At 45.2% G+C, this 12,626-nt stretch overlaps 1 protein-coding gene across 1 annotated transcript in view; it reads right to left on the reverse strand.

Moving 5' to 3' along the window:
- ABAT (4-aminobutyrate aminotransferase) overlaps positions 1 to 7,649 on the reverse strand; it is a 79,834-nt gene extending 72,185 nt beyond the window's left edge. The window contains exon 1 of the mRNA XM_070954841.1: positions 7,565 to 7,649. The gene's annotated coding sequence lies outside the window, so the exon portion shown is untranslated. The remainder of the gene's footprint in view (positions 1 to 7,564) is intronic.
- Between the last annotated feature and the right edge of the window lie 4,977 nt (positions 7,650 to 12,626).

Consider the following 12,626-nt stretch of genomic DNA (forward strand, 5'->3'; position numbering starts at 1 on the left):
GTTGCTCTTTAAAAATTACGATTTAAATCGAGTCGATTTAAAACAAGCCTTTTTACTAGCGATGTAAATCGTGATTTAAACCGAGCTGATTTAAATCATATCCACCCTGGTAGAGGGCAGTGGGTTTTAGTTGCTCTTCTCTGCACTTTTAACAGTTAAGCCTGAGATTGCAATTTCAGCCTCAGTGTGTCCCTTGACACCTGTCACAACCGGTTGTGACCCTTGGCTGTTCTCGTCCCGGGAGCTCAGATGGCAAACGACAGGGTTGAATCCAGCTTCTCCCTCCCGGATTGCACCTGGTGCAATCAATTACCATCCTTGGCCCACACCCCAGAATCGGCTCAGGAGGTGGCAATCGTACAATCTTGACATCTTCAGCTTAGCCATGACTAAGCAAAGTTCTCTCGGCTGTTGCCACACATCATGCTTACCTCATGGTACAGAGAGATCTGAGGGAAGACACATTGCTTACAGTGCAAAACTCTTTCCCCTGCATGGTCGTAGGCCAAGATATCACGCCTCCCTCTAACTAACAAAAAGGGGAGAGGAGACAAACAGGAACTGGTTTGGTTCAAACCTGAGAAAGGTGATTTAGCTTAACGGTACGACTGTCTACATGGAGGGAAGTAAGCAGTGGGGTGCCACAAGGTACCACGTCTTAGGCCCAGGACTCTTCATTACCTTCATAAATGACTTAGATAGAAGGGGAATTTACCAAATTTTCAGATGATACTAAGCTGGCAGGAATAGCTAACACCCTAGAAGATAGGGTGAAGATCCAGATGGATCTTGGCAGACTTGAACACTGGGCCCTATCTAACAAAATGAAATTCAATGTATAGAAAAGTAAAGTCTTACACTTAGGCAACCCCCCCCCCCCAAAAGTACACATATAGACTGGCTTAATAGCAGTAACTGTGAGAGGGATTTTGGAGTCTTAGTGGACAACCAATTAAATATCAGCCAACAGTGTGCGGTGGCAGCCAAAAAAGCCAATGCAATCCATCACAGCTCTAGATAATTGCAGGAGGGAGACGTCTAAAGAACATGGGGGAACCATTATCAAATGGAGATTTCAGTGGAAAGAACTTACAGGAAAAGGTGATGCGAGGTAGGTGTAGAGGCAGACGAAATACTTAGATTAAATGCGAGTGATATATCATGGAGTGTGCGGAAATGGGTAAATTTACGAAGGAGATACAAGAAAAAGAGGAAACAGAATACTACCTAGTCTGGGAGGGATGGTATAAATGGTTGGAGGAAAAGGGAAAAAAGGACAAGGGAAGATGTAAGGGGAGAAAAAGAAGAACAAATGGGAAGAAACAAAAATTGTGGAAAGGAAATTGGGTACACATTTATGTCTAATGTAAATAAAACAATTAGAATAATATAATACACTATAGTGGTATATATATGATATATATACCACTATGTATAAAAATATGTATAAAAAGATATACTAAGATAAGAGAGAGAAAATGTTTAAGTATAAAGTCGATTATCGACGCAAAACTGTTGAAAAGAAGAAAGTGTAAGTATTTCTTTTTGATGTTTTAAAAAACTGTTTAATAAAAATATTTATAAAAAAAAGATGCGAGTGATGTAAGGAGATATAAGATCCCAAGGGAAGAACATGGGAAATTGGTCAAAAAATCAGTAAGAGTTGAAATACTAAAAAGAGCAAGAGATGACGGATAGATATAGAATGCTTCTTAATACAGGATTTGCTCGATTGAGAGTTAGAAAACAGAGGTCGAAATTAAGAGATGGGGAAAATATTATGATATAAACTGCTATATAAAATATTATAATGACCACGTAGACATAAATGTTAGAAGTTGAAAGATTATGACTACATATACCTGAACTGTATTACTATTGTTATTTGTATTATGTATAAAGTAAATTGACCCAGACACTACACTGTTCACTAAACACTTACGTATGTTAAAGAAAAAAACTATAAATAAAATTATATATATATATATATATATATATATATATATATATATATATATATATATAGGAAAAGATGATGCATGAATACAAGATTTGTGGTAAAGGAAACACACTGGAGGTGGTGTGTGAGGGAGGGAGGGAGGGAGGGAGGGAGGGGAGAAACCGAGGTTCGAAAAAGCAGAGTGAAAGGAGGTGGGGACTGCTGCATGGCCAGCGAGAGCCAAATCTGATAGCATCTTGTCACCAAGATGGATTGGGAACATTTAGGACAACAGCAACTGGGATTTCAAAATGAATCCCTTCTCATGGAAATGAGGTTTGGGGATTCAGCTAGGAAGTGCAGCTTCCTCACTTCCCATGCTGGTCGTCATCCTGCCAAAACAGAACTGTACACATTTAGTCCGGAAATGATAAAAGGAACAGAGGACGTTGGGTTGAAATTGGATTGATCCAGTTGTGTAACACCTCTGCAAAAGGAGGAAACGCTCAGCGACGGAGGGATGTTTATGTCTCAGCAATAGAATTCAGCGTCCTTTCCCTCAAGCAAGTTAGGTCTGAGAGAACACAGAACACGCTTTAGGATTGTGAGGCTTGGAAGGGACCTTGGAGGTCTTCTAGTCCAACCCCCGGCTTGTATAACAGGCAGATCAAATGGAGAAATACCAAAAGTTGTGCAGAAGCTGCACTTTTCTGGTCTTTCTGAAACCACAATATTTCTGTAAGCTTTTGAAACAATCTGGCTGACGTGGTATAACCCAGTAGAATTAAACAGCGGTATCGTGCACACATCATTCTAGATCAGGGGTCAGCAACCTGCGGCTCTGGAGCCGCATGTGGCTCTTTCATGCCTCTGCTGCGGCTCCCTGTCACTCAAAATATGCGTTGCAACCGCCAATGTGCGACACCCGCCAGCACGCGATTTATTGAGCTTTTCAACCTCTGGTAGGCCAACCATGGATAAATCCAAGAAAAGAAAAAAGTTTCAGAAGAAAACAGAACGTTTCATTCAACTACACATGCTAGTTTTGTGGCCGCTCAAGAAATAGTCAGGCATGGGAAGGGTTTTGTGGCTCCCGGTGTTTTTTTTTCTGTGGGAAACGGGTCCAAATGGCTCTTTGAGTGTTTAAGGTTGCAGACCCCTGTTCTAGATCAAAAAGGTGAACCTAATGTCTCCTTGGCCTTTCGGGACACAAAGAGGTCTTTCTTGACCCCCCCCCCACAATTTTTTTTTCCTTGGAGTATATTCAATTTTCCAGTCAGGCCAACAGCCCCAGATTTCTTAGTAATGCTTCATCCAAGCACCAACCAAGTTTAGGCATGCTTAGCCTTAAACTCAGAGAAGACAGGCTAATGACAGCGAGAACAATTAATCAGAGGAAGAACTTGCCTCCAGAAGTTGTGAATGGTCCATCAATGGAGGTTTTCAAAAAGAGGATGGACATCCATTTGGGCAGGATGGTATAAGGCTCTTGCCTTGAGTGGGGGTGGGGGGGTTAGACTAATATAGAGATTAACAGATTAACAGAGTTGGAAGGGACCTTGTAGGTCATCTAGTCCAACCCCCCGCCCAAGCAGGAGACCCTACACCATTTCTGACAGATGGCAGTGCAGTCTCTTCTTGAAAGCCTCCAGTGATGAAGCTCCCACAACTTCCGAAGGCAACTTCTGTTCCATGGGTTGATTGTTCTCACTGTCAGAAAATTTCTCCTTGTTTCCAGGTTAAATCTCTCCTTGATCAGTTTCCATCCATTATTCCTTGTCTGGCCTTCAGGTGCTTTGGAAAATAGCTTGACCCCTTCCTCTCTGTGGCAGCACCTCAAATATTGGAAGACTGCTATCATTTCTCCCCTGGTCCTTCTCTTCTCTTCACTAGACTAGCCAGGCCCAGTTCCTACAATCTTTCAATCTTCCCTTCCCTTCTGCTATTCTGCTGTGCTCAGCTGGTGCCCAGTGAATTTGTGGAATCAAATGCTGGACTGTTACGGCTTGGGCAGAAAAGATATGACTTGGCCTTTCAACTCTCTGAAGCTCCAATCCATTCTTATCTCTAGTTTGATAAGAAGGGCTTTCCGGACTTTTCATATCATTGCCTTAATGATCCCTAGGTTTGCACAAGAGATTTTACGATCTATTAACAGAACTGCGAAAGTCCTGTTATTTTGTTAGCAGGTTGTTAATTATTGTTGGGTGGGAAAATCATCTTAGGTGGGATGGTTAGGAAAATAAAACTGCCTTGAAATGGATAAGCCTTTAACGTTAACACCCAATTATTAAAACGAAGGGCTCTTAAACATTTGTCCTCTCAAATTCCTCTTTTTTTCCCGCTCCTCTGGGATTAAAAAATAGGTAGACTTCTCATTTTGCCTGCTTTTAATTTTGGGGGTGGTGGTGTTTGGTTGGCTTTTAGGACAATTTATGCACTGGGTCAGAGGTGGGTTTCAGCAGGTTCTGGCCAGTTCTGGAGAACCGATAGCAGAAATGTTGAGTAGTTCGGAGAACCGGTAGCAAAAATTCTGACTGGCGCCGCCCCCATCTATTCTTTGCCTCCCTAGTCCCAGTTGATCGGGAGGAAATGGGGATTTTGCAGTAACCTTCCCCTGGAGTGGGGAGGGAATGGAGATTTTGCAGTATCCTTCCCCTGGAGTGGGGAGGGAATGGAGATTTTACAATATCCTTCCCCTGGAGTGTGGTGGGAATGGAGATTTTACAGTATCCTTCCCCTGCCACGCCCACCAAGCCATGCCACAGAACCGGTAGTAACAAAATTTTGAAACCCACCACTGCACTGGGTGCATAAACAAATAATTATGTCTGTTTTTGGAGAAGCAAGTAGCTTCTATTAGTTAATCAGAACAATGAAATTCCCCATGAAGCTGAAGTATTAGTACCGCTTTATGAAGCCTTAATGGGACGACATTTAGAATACTGCATCCAGTTTTAGTGACCATGTTATAAAAAAAAACTCTAGAAAGAGCGCAGAGAAGAGCAACAAAGATGATTAGGGGACTGGGGGCTAAAACATATGAATTACAGATTCGTTATGGAAATTGGGTATGTCTAGTCTAGTGAAAAGAAGGACTAGGGGAGGGGACACATGATAGCAGTGTTCCAATATTTGAGGGGTTGCCACAAAGAAGAGGGAGTCAGTGTAATTTTTTCAAAGCACTTGAGGACAGGACAAGAAGGAATGGAGGGAAACTAATCAAGGAGAGAAGCAACCTAGAAATAAGGAGAAATTTCCTAACAGTGAGAACAATAAGCCAGTGGAAAGGCATGCCTTCAGAAGTTGTGGGCGCTCTATCACTGGAGGCTTTTAAGAAGAGACTGGACAGGGGGGTTGGACTAGATGACCTTGTATTTGTATTTTGTATTTTATTGAATTTGTATACCGCCCTACTCCCGAAGGACTCAGGGCGGTGAACAGCCATAGAATAAAACATATAAATACAAAATTTAAAATAGAATAAAACGAATTAAATAATTTGGCTGAACAAATTTAAAACCCCAATAATTTAAAACCAAATTTAAAATTTCCATTTAAAAAAGGGAAAGACTTAGGTCAGGCCAGCTTGATGAAATAGGAAAGTCTTGAGCGCGCGACAGAAGGTACGCAGATCCGGGATCCTCCGTATCTCCGGGGGGAGCTCGTTCCAGATAGTAGGTGCCCCCACAGAGAAGGCTCTCCCCCTGGGGGCCGCCAGTCGACATTGTTTGGCCGACGGCACCCGGAGGAGCCCCTCTCTATGGGAGCGTACTGGTCGGTGGGAGGCTATTGGTGGTAGCAGGCGGTCCCGTAAATAACCAGGTCCTAAGCCATGGAGCGCTCTAAAGGTGGTAACCAAAACCTTGAAGCGCACTCGGAAGACCACCGGGAGCCAGTGCAGCTCGCGCAGGAGAGGTGTTACATGGGAGCGCCACGTCACTCCCGTCACCACCCGCGTGGCACTCTGCACCAGTTGGAGCCTTCGAGTGCTCCTCAAGGGGAGCCCCATGTAGAGAGCGTTACAATAGTCCAGACGGGAGGTGACGAGGGCATGAGTGACCGTGCGTAAGGAGTCACCTTCAAGATCCCTTCCAACTCTGTTATTCTGATCAAAGCTAAGAAGCCCAGTTTCAGTATTTGTGGGATGTGCTTGGATTGCAAAAGGTACGAACATTAAATTCAGCCAGAGAGCTCTGAGCAATGTTTGAGAAGCCCCTTCCAGTGGCCAGCGGAAATCGCACACAGAGCCTGAAGGACGGAGAGGCTCAGAATGATCCAAAATATGGGGAAGAAGCCACCTGGCAGAGCAGGAGAAGATAAGGAAGGAAGGCATCCCCCAAATAAGCCACTGGGCTGGAAGAAAAGCAAAGTGATGTTTGAGAATTCTGGGAGTTGAAGTCCCCAAGTCTTAAAGCTGCCAAGTTTGGGGACCCTTGGTATATGGTATCTTGCTCTAGCATGAGGGTTGGACTAGATGACCTCCAAGTTCCTTCCAGCCCTATGATTCTAGGCTCTGTGTTTTTTTAAAATAAAATAAAATCAGAGAAATAGGAGAGCAGAGGAATGGGAATCTCCCAGGGGGAATTGGTGAGCCAGAATAGCTCAGGTCCATCAAAAGGGTGACATGGATGGTACTAATCTACAAAACAACCCTACAAGGCAGAGCAAGAGGAAATGAGGACGATCCACACAGAGGTTCTGTAGAGAGTTTTTGAGGGATGTTTTTCCCAAATGGACGGTGGGGGTGGGGGGTGTTGAAGTAGGCAGAGGGGATGGCGGAGACCAGGAGGGGCGTTTGGAAGGGATGGAGCAAGAATGCCTCCCCTCCCTAGAAGAAGAACGGGTGGGCTGGTGGGGGGGGGGGCGAGGGTGCTTGGGGACGAAGAGGTGAGGCGGGGGCCTCTGTGTGGCTTCAATCTCCCACCTCCCCAAAAGGTGGGAGGGGAGGAAAACCACAGGTCTGGAATGGATGGAGGAGAGGGATGGAAGGAGGCTTCCCAGAAAGCCAGTGGGGGAGAGAGAAGGGGAGGGGGAAGCAACTAGGGATGAGAGGGATGGAAAGGGGATCCCAAGAAAGCCAATGGGGGGGGGGGGGAAGAAGAGAGGGAAGCAACTATGGAGGAGGGTGATGGAAGGGGGCTGCCTAGAAAGCCAGTGGGGAGGGGGGGAGAGAAAGGGAGGGGAAAGCAACTATGGAGGAGGGGGATGGAAGGAAGGGGGCTTCCTAAAAAGCCAGTGGGGGGGAAGAAGGGGAGGGGGAAGCAACTATGGAGGAGGGGGATGGAAGGGAGGGGGCTTCCTAAAAAGCCGGTGGGGAGGGAGAAAGGGAGGGGGAAGCAACTATGGAGGGGAGGGATGGAAGGGGGCTGCCCAGAAAGCCAGTGGGGAGGGGGGAGAGAAAGGGAGGGGGAAGCAACTATGGAGGAGGGGGATGGAAGGAAGGGGGCTTCCCACAAAGCCACTGCAGGAAGAAAGAGGAGGGGGAAGCAGCTCCCAGCTTCGCGTTCATTGATGGGTGGTCCAAGGAAAGGAGGACGGAGAGGCAGCCGCGGCCCCTCGCCTCTACCTTGATTCCGCCAGATGTGGGGGAGCGTGCAATACTTGCCCCCCCTCCCCACTCACCGCCACTCCAGGAAACCGGCGTCCTCGGCTTGCGACCCCTTTCGCCCCGGCGTCTCCCGGCGCCGCCACAGCTCCCCTTGCTGCAACTGGCGCGGTCGAAAGAGCGAAGCCAGCAGCTGGCTCGGCTCGCCGAACGCGCCGCAGCCAATCCGAGGGCAGAGCTCGCCGCCTTTGCTACGGCCTGGCCAATGGCAGAGGCCGGTCAGGACACACCCCTGGTCGAAGGGAGGGGCGGCGGCGGGGCTGTAAGGGGTGGGGTGTTGGAAGAAGACTGACGTCTTCTGCTTTCTCCGCCAGTGTGGGACTTCAGTTCCCATGGTTCCCAACCGGGCAGCCGGAGGTCCGGCTGAGGTTGGGGGGCTGCTGCCCTTGGAATTCCTTTCTGCTGCTGATCAGGGAGAATAGAGCCGCAGGGGCAGATCAGGGACCCCCCTCCTTCCTGGAGCAATGCACTCCTGACATGCTCAGAGGTACCTTAGCCTTGCTCCTGGAGGCGAGGTGATAAGGGTTGGTGAGAGGAGTCGCCCTGAAAATCCCGATCTCAAAATAATTTCGTTGCCACCAACAGGCATCCAAGACCATTGGGCATTTTCCAATAACCTGAAACATCCCTCCCCCACACCCAACTGATGGGTGTGTGAATTTAATTGCATCCCTTATTTATTCTTAAAGGATGCTTCCAACAAATAGGATGTCACATCTGGATTTTGGAAGTACAATGGAGCTGTGAAACGACACAAGAGTGCCTTTCTGTTCAGTAAATATGGCGTTACAGCAAGCCACAAATAATCAGAATTTGCAGATTTTTTTTCTGCGTTCATGCCTGTTCCCAGCCACCCAGCATTCAAGGGTCGAGATTCCCCTTGATTTGTTTTGACTTGGGAAACAAAGCAGCTCTTACAAAGGTCTCTTTAAAAAACCACCAATTATTGAAGCGGGCAAGAGATGATGGATGGATGACTTCTCTTTTTTGTTCTTGTTCTAAGCTGCTTTTCCTTTTCTCTCTCTCTTTCCCTTTTTTGTTTTTGTAGGTGGCATGATTAGAAGTTAGATAGGAAAGAAAGAAAAAGTCTTTTAATAAAGGGTGACATGATTAAAAGCTAGAATAAGTGATGGAAATAAGAGAAGGGGGAATATTAGTGTATACATTTTTATATCATAAAATGAAAATAACAAGAGAAAACGCGGGATAATTGAACAATGATAGACTGCAACCTAATATAAATGTGTATTATTACCTTGTTTCCCCTAAAATAAGACCTCCCCTGATAATAAGCACAATCCGGCTTTTGAGCGCATGTACTAAAATAAGCCCACCCTGAAAATAAGCCCTCCCCAAAAATATTTAAACGCATCCGCAGCCAGTCCCCGCTATTTCCTCTGGTTTCCTCCATGTGCCCCAAAATAATAGACCTCCCTGAAAATAAAGACAAGCGTTTATTTTGGGGTTCAAAAAAATATAAAACAGGGTCTTATTTTTGGGGAAACACGGTATTAGAAATACATAAGTTGATTGAATGTAATAATTATGATTAACCTGATTAGTTTTACTTGTATTAATTAGAATGTATGACAGCCAGTTGCCACACTGTTCACGCATTGATTTGATATTTTTATTTTTTTAAAAATCCTTTTTTAAAAAAATAAATAAATCACCACTTACCATCTAAGAGCTTGTCATTTCCTGAACTCCCCAAAGATTTTCTCTGCTTTGTCAGATGATTAAGAAGGTGTAACTTCAAGCCTTCACAGTTTGGGGTTGAGGGTGAGGCCGGAATGGAACAGCTCACCTTCATTGTTACATTTATATGCCACCTGCATTTTAGTGTAGGTATTGTTCCCACCTCTTATTTTTTCCAGCAGTGGCCCATACTGATTACTGATGGAAGTTCCGGTCTTAACTGTGGACTTAAGTCAAGGACTACCTGTTCTTTTTTATTTTGTTATCTTGAAATTATTAGATTTTTATCTTGTCTTTTATTTAAAACACACACACACACAAACACACACACACACATCAACTCAAAGTGACACTCGTAAGAGAAAGAGTCTGGCCCAAAGCCACCCATGGGACTTTCATTCTCCAAAGCAATAGCACTTAGACTTATATACCACTCCACAGTGATTTGCAACCTTCTCTAAGCGGTTTACAGAGTCAGCCTCTTGCCCCCAACAATCTGGGTCCTCATTTTACCCACCTTGGAAGGATGGGAGGCTGAGTCAACCTTGAGCTGGTCAGGATCGAACTGCTGGCAGGGGCGGAATTAGCCTGCAATACTGCATTCTAACCACTGGGAGGAGGGAGGGAGGGAGGGAGGGAGGGAGGGAGGGAAGGAAGGAAGGAAGGAAGGAAGGAAGGAAGGAAGGGCATTAGCAGTAGCACTTAGACTTACATATTGCTCCACAGTGATTTACAGCCTTCTTTAAGCCAGGGGTGGGCAACTATGGCCCTTTTATGATTTGTGGACTTCAACTCCCAGAATTCCTGAGCCAGCCATGTTAGCTCAGGAATTCTGGGAATTGAAGTCCACAAGTCATAAAAGGGACATAGTTGCCCACCTCTGCTCTAAGCGGTTTACAGAATCAGCCTCTTGCCCCCAACAATATGGCTCCTCATTTTACCCACCTGGGAAGGCCGGAAGGCTGAGTCAACCTTGAGCAGGTCAGGATCGAACTCCTGGCAGTGAGCAGTGAATTAGCCTGCAATACTGCATTTGTAACCACTTCACCACCAAGGAAGGGAGACTAGAACTCAGGATCACCTGGTTTATAGTTCATTGTTTTAATCCCACCCATCAAACTGAGTCTCGGGCAGCAACAAAAATCAATATTTCCCCCCAATATCAAGATTTTAATATTGGGAAGAAACCTCCAAATCCACCTATTTAACCTGGCTCAACTCCAGGGCTTTACTCACCCTAGTCACAACTCCCACTGAACTGATTATCTTCACCCTAAGTGTGATGCTCAGTTCACCAACAAGCTTAATTTAAGGATAAACTCAACCAAAGGGATTGCCTTTCAGAAAAACACTGTGGGATTATTTTTAGCATTCAAAGCCATTCGTGAGCCAAGAGGCTGTCGAAACATCTCACAGTTGCAAGACGGGAAGTAGAATAGAGGTTCCATATCTGGTCATTTTCACTAAGACCGTTTGACGTAACAGATTCCTGCATGATCTGGTAGCTGCCTCAAAGGAAGGGAGCCCGGGATAGCCGATCTACCTGCAAGGAGCCACACAATCCTCTCTATTTCATTGCCCTTCAAGTACACGCAGTCCTCGACTTATGACCACAATCGAATCAGAATTTCTGTTTGGTTTTGAATAAGAAATTGAAATGAGAATAAAGATAATTAGAAAATCGGGGCTGCTCGAATACCACTTTAGATTGAACTGAAAAGGGAAACAACAGGAGAGAGGGGAAGGAGTAGAGAGAGAGGAAGGGAGAAGGGAAGAGAGGAGAGGAGAAAGAAGAAAGGGAAAAGGAGAGGAAGAAAAGGGAGGGGAAAGAGGAGCAGAGGAGAAGATTAGAAGGAGGGAAAAAGAGAGGAGTGGGGGAAGAGAAAGGGAAGTAGGAAAGAGAAGGAGAAAAAGAACGAAAGAAGTAGGAGGAGAAAGAGGAAGGAAGAGAAGGGGAGGAGAAGAAGAAAGATTGGAGCAAAGGTAAAGGGTAAAAGAGCAGCCCCGAAAAAGTAAAAATGAAAAATGAAAGTTAAAAGAAAAGATGAATGAAAAATGATGGAAATGACTGTACATGTAAATGGGTTTATGAGAAATAAAAATAAAAAACTTTTTTTAAAAAAAGAATGTAAATCATGGGATCATGGAGCTGTTGCAACGGTCTTACTTGTTAAAAATGGTCCCAAGACACTTTTTTCAGTGCCGTTGTAACTTTGAATGGCGACTACCTGAATCGTTGTCAGTTGAGGACTCCCCGTAGTGTGATAAAGTCTTCGGCTTTATCTCCTGTGGGCAGCAAACTAATTCTGATGTCCCTCGCTTGCTTTCTCTTAGGTGCTGAGTGTGGAGACAGAGGCCGGAGTGTGCTTATTTAAGCAGAACAATTTCTAGATAAAAGTTAGCAGGAGAGGACTCGGCCTGCTAACAAGGGAAGGTCATCGTGACCAGGGAGTTACAGGACTGATCAACTGGAATTTCTACAAATCAACGTTTGCAATTTAACAGGCTTAACAGATTAACACAGTTGGAAGGGACCTTGTAGGTCATCTAGTCCAACCCCCGGTCCAAACAGGAGACCCTACCCACCATTGCTGACAGATGGTAGAAATGTGGATGTCAGAGCATTCACAAATTCTTCAGACAGGCTGTTCCACTGATGAATTAATAGATAAAATTTAGTAGGAGAGGACTTGGCGTGCTAACAAGGGAAGGTCATTGTGACCAGGGAGTTACAGGACTGATCAACCGGAATTTCTGCAGACCAACATTTGCAATTTAACAGGTTTAACAGATTAACAGAGTTGGAAGGGACTTGTATTGTAGGTCATCTAATCCAACCTCCCACCCACGCAGGAGACCCTACACCATTTCTGACAGATGGCAGTCCAGTTTCTTCTTGAAAGCTTCCAGGGATGAAGCTCTCACAACCTCCGAAGGCAACATCTGTTCCATGGGTTGATTGTTCTCACTGTCAGAAAGTTCCTCCTTATTTCCAGGTTGAATCTCTCCTTGTTCAGTTTCCATCCATTATTCCTTGTCTGGCCTTCGGGCGCTTTGGAAAACAGCTTGACCTTCCCCTTATTTCCAGGTTGAATCTCTCAATTAATCTCAATCAATGCTGATGATGATATCCCCAGGGGATGATTTGAGAAACTAACCCATTTATGTCAATGGCTATTCTCAATCATCCAGCTCATGGTTGTCCCAAAGGTTCCACACTCATTTGCACTATTCAGGTGATCCCGAGGGCAAAGATAAACCTCCAAGTGACCTCAACAATTCTCACAGAGAGTGCTAATGACCAGATGACTGCAAAGAATATAAATCCTTCCATCCTCCACCATTCAATCAGAACTAAAGAAGCTTCTTGGATGAGAAGTG

Source organism: Pituophis catenifer, unplaced genomic scaffold (assembly GCF_029215685.1).
Source record: "Pituophis catenifer annectens isolate HBS135680 unplaced genomic scaffold, rPitCat1.0.hap2 SCAF_16, whole genome shotgun sequence".
Classification (NCBI taxonomy): Eukaryota; Metazoa; Chordata; class Lepidosauria; order Squamata; family Colubridae; genus Pituophis; species Pituophis catenifer.